Genomic DNA, 8264 nt, shown 5'->3' with positions numbered 1-8264 from the left:
ACTAACTCGCACGAAGACTTGGCAATGATTTTTACACCGGATGATGCTATCACATTCCACTGAAGCTGCCATATACGAGCCAATTCTACAATGAACAGCAATTACATCAATGTTATAGGCTGGGGCATGGTGGCGCAGAGGTTAGAGAAGGTGGGCCTTTAATCAGAAGGTCGCCGGTTTGACTCCCTGGACACACAACTGCAAAATGTGGGTGGTAACGGTGAAACACCCACACCTGTCTCCACCCTCATTTGCCCTATTCTGGGCCCTTGAGCAAGGCCATTAACTCTTGGGTACCCTAGATAGCAGCTCTCTGCTCCACACAGATGGCTGTGTTAGCTCAGTGGTCTGTGGTTGCATCATCCGGTGTAAAAATCATTGCCAAGTCTTCGTGCGAGTTAGTTCGCTGTGGCGACCCCTGAAGAAGGGAGCAGCCGAAAGAAGAAGAAGAAAACATTAACTTTATAGGCTACTTGTAAACGGTTATTTTATTAGCTTCACTTCTGGTCGGGTCACGTTCACATTGAGGTAAATAAGATCAAATCTGCTTTCTTGTGAAAGAAGACAAGTTTTCCCTCTTCTTTTCTGCTGCTACATAGCATATACAGCTGTATGGCATTTGTACATTTTTTCATACATTTTAATATTATATCACACACACTATTTATTTTTACATACTCAGCCCTTACTGAGGTCTATTTAGTCAAAACCCCAAGTGCAGACGGATGTTTAGTTAATGCCGATGTTGCTGCAGAGAATCACAAGATCATGTGAACAGTGCACCCTCTAGTGTTTTTATAACTATGTTCTGAACTTACCACCCAGTCCCCCTCCCATTCCCCCCCTCCCCACACACACACACACTCAAGGGCCCTGCATCCTACTCCATCCGAAGCAGCAAAATCCGCTCTCATTGTTGTGGATGTGTGATGAAAATCACGTCATTTTGTTCTCAGAGCAGCTTCGTCCGCCCATTCTCAACACAAGGCCCAGGCTGAAGTTTTGCTCCAGGTGTATGCGCCAAGTTTTGTGTCAAAAGTTTGTAGGCGTGTTTGTCAATGTGAAAATGTGTTTGAGCATTCAACTGTACAACTAAACACACTAAATTAGTCAAATGGTCTGAAACTCCTGGATGGAGATCTTGCAGACATTGTGTATGGAGGAGTCTGTCTGCTAAAAACTGTGGAGCTTTATTTATGATAGATTTGTGGCCAAACGGTGGATGCAGGGATGGAGTGGAGACCCTGGCAGGAAGAAACCCACATTGTAACGTAAACTGCCACGTGAGGGGCTTCCCATGAGCTCTGTGCTGGTGTCTCGTGAACTATGAAAGGCGTGTGCAAAAACAAACATCCTGCAACCACGTGACCTCAAGTCGACTGTTTTGTATCAGATAACATTCTGGGCCCTTTACTCATAACATCCATTCTTGTTTTTATTACGTAAATGAGGAGTAGTAGTGCGAAGGTTAAAGAAGGTGAGCCTGTGATCGGAAGGTCCCTGGTTCAACTCCCCAGACCAGTAACATCAAAATGTTGGTTGGAAAAGATAAAGCACCCATGCGGCTCTTTGAAACTTTGACCAAAACTAACAGAAAACTGTATTTTATTGGTTGTTAGAACAACTAAAAGGGTTAGTTTTAGCCGTTTTCCTGTAATTTACTTTGCAAATATGTGAATACTGGAAACATTACAAGGAGTTAAACATACTCACTTTCACTTTACACTTTTTTTCTTCAAAGTAGGATACGTAATTTTTCTACACGTAAAAAAAAAAAAAAAATCACAAAGAACTGCATATAGTTTATTGTTTTAGTTTTAGTAACTGGGCAAAAACGACATTATTTTTTTTCTTCTGTACAAGAATCTCGTCTTTTATTTTGTCCTAAAATGTAAAAATATCAAATGTTAAAAAAAAAATCATTAGATATTTTTAGTTTTATAATGTCCCCCTACTGGCCAGAAAAGCACCCTCTAACAAACTTAAAGTGGTCCATGGGCCACCAGTTGAGAATCACAGTTGTATCAGTCGGTATTGCGACTCCGAACGCATTTAATGTACCATATTTTCCTCAGAATATTGCACCGTCCTATAAGTTGCAACAGTCCAAATATGTCTAAAAAAGTGGAAAAATCCATAAATATGTTGCTTCACCGTATACGTCTCGTCTATTATGCATAACCGCTGACAACCTGGAAATGTGGGCTGATGTTGCGCCAAAAATCTATTGGGGTGCCAAACGGCAGCTGCAGGAGCATGCAAAGGACGACTTTAACAAGAAAGTTAAAGACTAACACTTAAAAACAATTACTTGTTTGCTCAAAATTATAGTAAAGGTGTGTCTCAGTCTACCTTTTGCTTAATAAATGCACTTTGGCGGTCAAATCATCTGTATTTCAAAACCCGATTCGCAGAAGTGGCGGGCACGCGCAGAGGGACGAGCCTCCACATTTCTTCTAAATTTAACAAGATAAACACCTAAAAACAATTATTTGTTTGCTAGAAATTATAGCAAAGGTTTGTCTCAGTTGAACTTTTACATAATAAATGCACTTTAATGGTCAAATTAGCTGCATTTTGCTGGGGAGGTGCAGCTGGTTTGACTTACTCCAAGCAGAAAGCGGAACGAAGGTGGATGTATGGCAAGTCAATAGCGTCATTAATATGGCAAGTCAATAGCGTCATTAATAGCTGTTGAAGATTCTCAGTCATCCAGAACATCGTAAATACAAAAAAGTTCAAGACAAAAATAATAAAGTATAAAGTATAATAAATAAAGTCCAGTTATTTTTGTCTTGAACTTTTTTGAATTTGTCATTATAGCCACGTTTACCTATTACATGATACAACGGCATGCCTTAAACTCTGCTTCCATCTAGGGGCTGAAAATGGTACTGTTCAATTTTTTTTCAGTCAGAATGAATGAAAACAGTCATATCTCTGCCAAAAATTGGTTTATAAATATGGGGGAAAAAAATCCATAAATAAGTTGCTTCAGCCTATAAGTCGCAGGGCATGGAAATTATGCAAAAAAACTGCGAATTATAGGCCAAAAAATATGGTAGTTAAAAAAGTGGCAGAAATGTTTCTTTTGATTTTAAAGGTTACAGACCCCTGAGATAAGCGCTTAACCTCCAGTTGCTCCCTGAGCACCGTAGCTGGTAGCCCTCTGCTCCACATGTGCGTGCTCACATGTGCGATGGGAAAAATGCATCAATATGTTATTGTATTGAAGAAGTCTCCCCTGCTTGTTAAGAAATATTAATACACAAAGTTTCCCCATCATCTTACCCTGTCTAAGAGCCTGAGGATGAGCCATTTTTTCATATATATAGCAGCTTCCGTTTTGTTTTGCATAAAGGAGTCTTTCATGGTATAATGAGCCCCACCTCCCATATGACATCCCCTAAAAACATGACCTTTATAAAAAAAAAAGGAGTGTGAGGCCATACAACCAACCAACTGTTGCTCCACTGAACACCTTCGGAGAAATATCTGGTTTTAAAATTCAGGCCCATCTGATGATTTTTTAACCAAAATATCAAGAGGTGGCAGGGCAGGGGAAGGTCTTATAATGAATAGAGCTTCTGAAATGTGTTACTATTCTGCAAAGTGCCTTTTAAAAAAGAATAAAAACGTTGTTGCTCAGTTCTTATATTTTCTTGCAATTTTTGGGAGGCATGCAGGATCATAGTTGTAAAGAAAATAGAAATAGAATTAAAGATAATTCATTATCGTTACTGTTATTATTGCTGTTTTGATAACATTCACATCTGGGGTTTTTTTTCCATTCCAAGGTGAGGTGCTTGTTGTGTTCTAAGGAACTGGTGTCAGATTTGTAAAGCAACCATGATAATAATGACATTAACCATACTACATCATACACATCACAAAATTAAGACAAGAACAATCAGTACTCATGTTAACTGAGTTTGTACCTTTAAATAACAATAAAGTTTAATATTATTTAATGTAATCCCAGTGAGCAGAAAGGGGGAGCTGGATGAGGCTTTGGTCTTTGATTGTTAGAGAGAAACACCCAGCATAGTCAAAGACAAAGTCTTAAGGGACTTTGTTGCAAAATTACACCAAACTCATGTTCCCCTATACCAGAAAGGTACGTGTTGACATAGATAAAGTATGACTGATGTTTAAATTAACTTCTTTTCTTTCTTTAGGTTATTCAGTCCGTGGTTAAGGCCAAAAGACAAAAAGAGAAGGCCTGAAGCCCAGAAAGTTCCTGAAGTGAGTTTGAAGGTGTTGGAGTTGTGGTTTTGTCCCTGGTGTCATGTTTATGACTGTGTTCCCCTGTTTCTATCTTTATAGGGTTTGTCTCTTTAGTATCTAGTCCCATCTTGTGTCATGTTTATGTCTTGCATCCTCTGTCTCTTTCTTTGGCATCTGTGATTAGGTGCCTTCACTTTGTCTAATTGGTGTTTCCTATAAGTCTGTGTCTCTGTGTTAGTCCTTGTCCTGGCGTTGTCTTCTGTCCACTGGTGATGACCTGTCTGTTTTGTGAGTACATCCTGATCATTCTATGTTTGTTTTGCTGCCCTTTCTTTATTTTATATATACTTCCTGAGTCCTTGCCTGTCTGCCTGCACTATTGGGTGCACCAGCCCATTTGTGACAGAAGGCAGACATGTGGGTGATTTTAAAGAGAGAAACCAACTGAGCATAATAAATACATGTCCTTAAAAAAAAATGAATTAAGTTACGTTGACCCCAGAATTCAAGTACATTCACTGTCCCACCACTGCAACATTTGTAACATCTAATGACTGAAATAATACCGACATGTGCTTATTAAAATTAATAAATAAATACTTCTATTACCATTAACCCAACATCAAAAACAACACTAACAATAAAGTACAGAAACACAGACTGGACAAAACCTAAACACAGAAGAAAAAGAACAGAACTGAATTAAAAGGATAAGGTTTCTTTATTGTCACTCTCATCACATGTGGTACATGTGGTGGAACGAAACTGTGTACACAGCGTCCCAGTTACATCCAACAAAAATATAAAATATAAAGAAAAGCAGTAATAAGATCTAAGATATGAACTAAGAAATTAGCTAAACTAAGAATACGCTAAGCACTAGTAGTGCAAAAACAATACGCCGAACAACAGCAGCACGAACATGAGTCTGTGTGAGCAGAAGGAATGAACGAACACAGCAGCATGAAATAAATCAGCAGCATGAGATCAGCAGCATGGATAGTCAGCAGCACATATCAACAATAAAGTGACATTACAGTGGTTTTCTTTTATGAGTCTAACAGCTTCAGGGTAGAAGCTGTTCCTCAGTCTAGTGGTTCTACACTTAATGCTCCTCAACCTCCTGTCTGAGGGGAGTGGGGCAAAAAAGTGTGTGTGCTGGGTGAGTGGGGTCCTTCATGATGCAGGTGGCCCTCTTCCTGCATCAGGAGGTGTAGATGTCTGTGATGGTGGGGAGGCTGAACAGAATGACCAAATGATGAAATGATAAAAGAATGGCCAGAACCCCAAGACACAAAAAGCAAAACTGAGAACCCTGGTCTCAAACACAAATAACCAAACTACATGGATGAAGAGTTTTGCTGCAGAAGCGTGTTTTTCTTCATCCTCCATGGCTTGTTGTTTGAAATACTCTTGATTTGTCGCCTGTAACATCGTGCAGTTTAACCTAAAACAGGACAATAACTGTGTCATCATCAATATCCTGCTCAAACTATCCCAGCATGTGCTCAAAGCCGATCTGAAGCTTAGAAAATGTCTCTGATTCTCACTAAGTTTGGATGTTTTACTCAGGTCATTCAACATTTGTGTCAAACTGCTGTATTTTTGTAAGTCTGTGTGGTGAGACATCTTGTTTGTAGATGTCTGTCAAGAACAGATGCAATGTGATAAAATAAAACAGAACATGCTGATGGAGGGTCAACTGAGCTGAGGAATGCTCCTTACAGCCACTGAAAGATATTTTTCTCCTGTCAGTTATAGTTCTTCTTCCTTTCTGTCTCTAAACCCACCCACATCTGATTCAGATCAAATGTGACATGGACACAGGGAGAGACTTCACACAGTTTTTCTCACACTCCACCTATCTATGGACTGTGGGAAGAAATGAGTCACAGAGAAGAAAACCCCACACAAACAGATCATTCATTCCTTTAACCCTTTTTCTTTTCCATCTTCTCTGTTTGTAAAACAAGTTTGGAGCTCAGCCACAGTTTTTCTCACACTTCGCCTATCTATGGACTGTGGGAAACAAAAGAGCCAGACAGAAGAAAATCCCACACAGATTCCTTTAACTTTTTTTTTATCTTTTCCATCTTCTCTCTTTGTAAAACAAGTTTGGAGCTCAGCCACTTGACTCTAACGAAGCATGTTTGGTATGTCTGAGCATAAATTACACCAGAACCTCTCTCTGAAATGTACAGCGGATACAATGGACAATTGTTTTGGTCTGTTTTTAATCAGTAATACTTGAAGGTTTGCCCACTTGGCAGGATTTATAGTGAACAGTGCAGATTTTGACATTTGGTAGGTATTAAATGGTAAATGGACTGTACTTATATAGCGCCTTTCTATCTATTCAAGACACTCAAAACACTTTACACTACAAACTGTGTCCTCATTTACCCATTCATACAGCACTCTTGTCACGAATCACATCCTGCAGATTATATTTTCTGTCACCCTGATCACTCTTTAAAGTTTGCTATAGATCTTTTCTGTAAGTTTCATTTATTCTATCCGCTCCGGTAGTGTTTAGTTATACATGTGCATTTTAGTTTGTCTTCTTTGCATGCTGGTAGAGGGCGACCGCACGGTTGTTTAGTTTTATCTTCACTGCAGCCAGCAGCAGCTGATTAGAGCTCAACTGGCTGCACCTGTCACTCTCACCCTTTAAAAGCTTCACTCCTTCTCCTCTTCGGTGCCCGGTAGTTGAAAACAGTTCTCTGCAAGTAGATACCTTGCGTTCATGACCCTGCCTTGTTTCCCCATAGCCTTAGTGTCTCTTTGTCCTAGCTGTCTCCTCGTTCCTGTCCCGCTCCCGGTTCCTGTCCTTACTTCTCGGCTCGACCTCCCAGCTCCTGGACCCACGACTCACCTGGAAATCGTCTCTCGCTCGACCTCTTTGACTATTAAGCCTTCTGTCTTCGGTTCTGACCTTCGCCTGCATGACTACGCCTCCTCGTCTTCTTCTCAGGTACCTCCTGTCATCTGCTCTCTGGTTTTGGACCCTGGCTCGTTGGACCATGACCCTGCGCATAATGGACTCTTCACCTGCCTGTCGCTGCAGTCCCTCACCGGACTCACCTTCTCCAGCAGCGATCCGGATCAGTTTGGACCTCTTCAGTCTCCAGAACCCCCAAGATCATCAGACGGTTAGTGGTCCTCCTTATTTGACTTTTTTGCTCATCATAAACTCATGCACGACCACTAACTGATCTCTGCCTTATAGACTTGTTCCTGATCCGGAACCAGTACCAGAACCAGCCCAATCTGCAATATTTCACCTTGAAAATAAATGTCATTTAATTTTGACATTGTGTGGCGATTTTGGTCCAACCTTAAAGGAGTTTGTTTCAACTCTACTAGATCTCTACAAAGCTAATTGAACAAATCATTCTAAAGATTAATCAGTGTGCATGGCTTTGGAAAACGTTGCATGAAATGCACAATGCTGAGGTGATGAGTGTTCTTCATAAAGAAAGTCATGCTAAAATTGGAGAGCACCTCTTTAATAAGCATGGACAGGATGTTACTAAATATGAGTTTAGTGGGCAAAAGTAGCGTAAAACAGAACGCCTAGTTCTCCAGGCAAAGAAAAATAGGAAGTTGGAAAAGGCGTCTGACTTTTCCAGCTTGCCCATTCAGAATGTTGCAGATTTCAATGAGGAAACGAGCTCATACAAAACGCCAACATATGAATATAAAGCCATGATCTCAGGTGACAAGGACACTGTCGAAAATGCACAGATGTTCAAGCAAATCTGTGACACTAATGAATTTATCTCCTCTCAGGCTCTCGGGAATCTGAGGGAGGCAAAATGGGAGTGGTCCACAAATGCTTCTCTTTGCAGAAGATGTGAAAACAATGCTTCACTTTATCAGTGCCCAACTGCAGGAGCGCCAAAAAAAAAGTGAAAGGACACCCAAATAAAGCATTAGGCAGAGCTTGCTAAAAATTTCTGTGAAGTCTTCATTTTTAACTGGAGAAGAGAAGACGTTTTTAAGATGGTGGTCAGAGGGATAGCACAACAGTTCAG

This window comes from Nematolebias whitei, chromosome 6 (genome assembly GCF_014905685.2).
Source record: "Nematolebias whitei isolate Nwh7 chromosome 6, NemWhi1, whole genome shotgun sequence".
Lineage (NCBI taxonomy): Eukaryota > Metazoa > Chordata > Actinopteri > Cyprinodontiformes > Rivulidae > Nematolebias > Nematolebias whitei.
The sequence above is the reverse complement of the archived record's forward strand: the minus strand, read 5'-3'. Positions refer to the sequence as shown.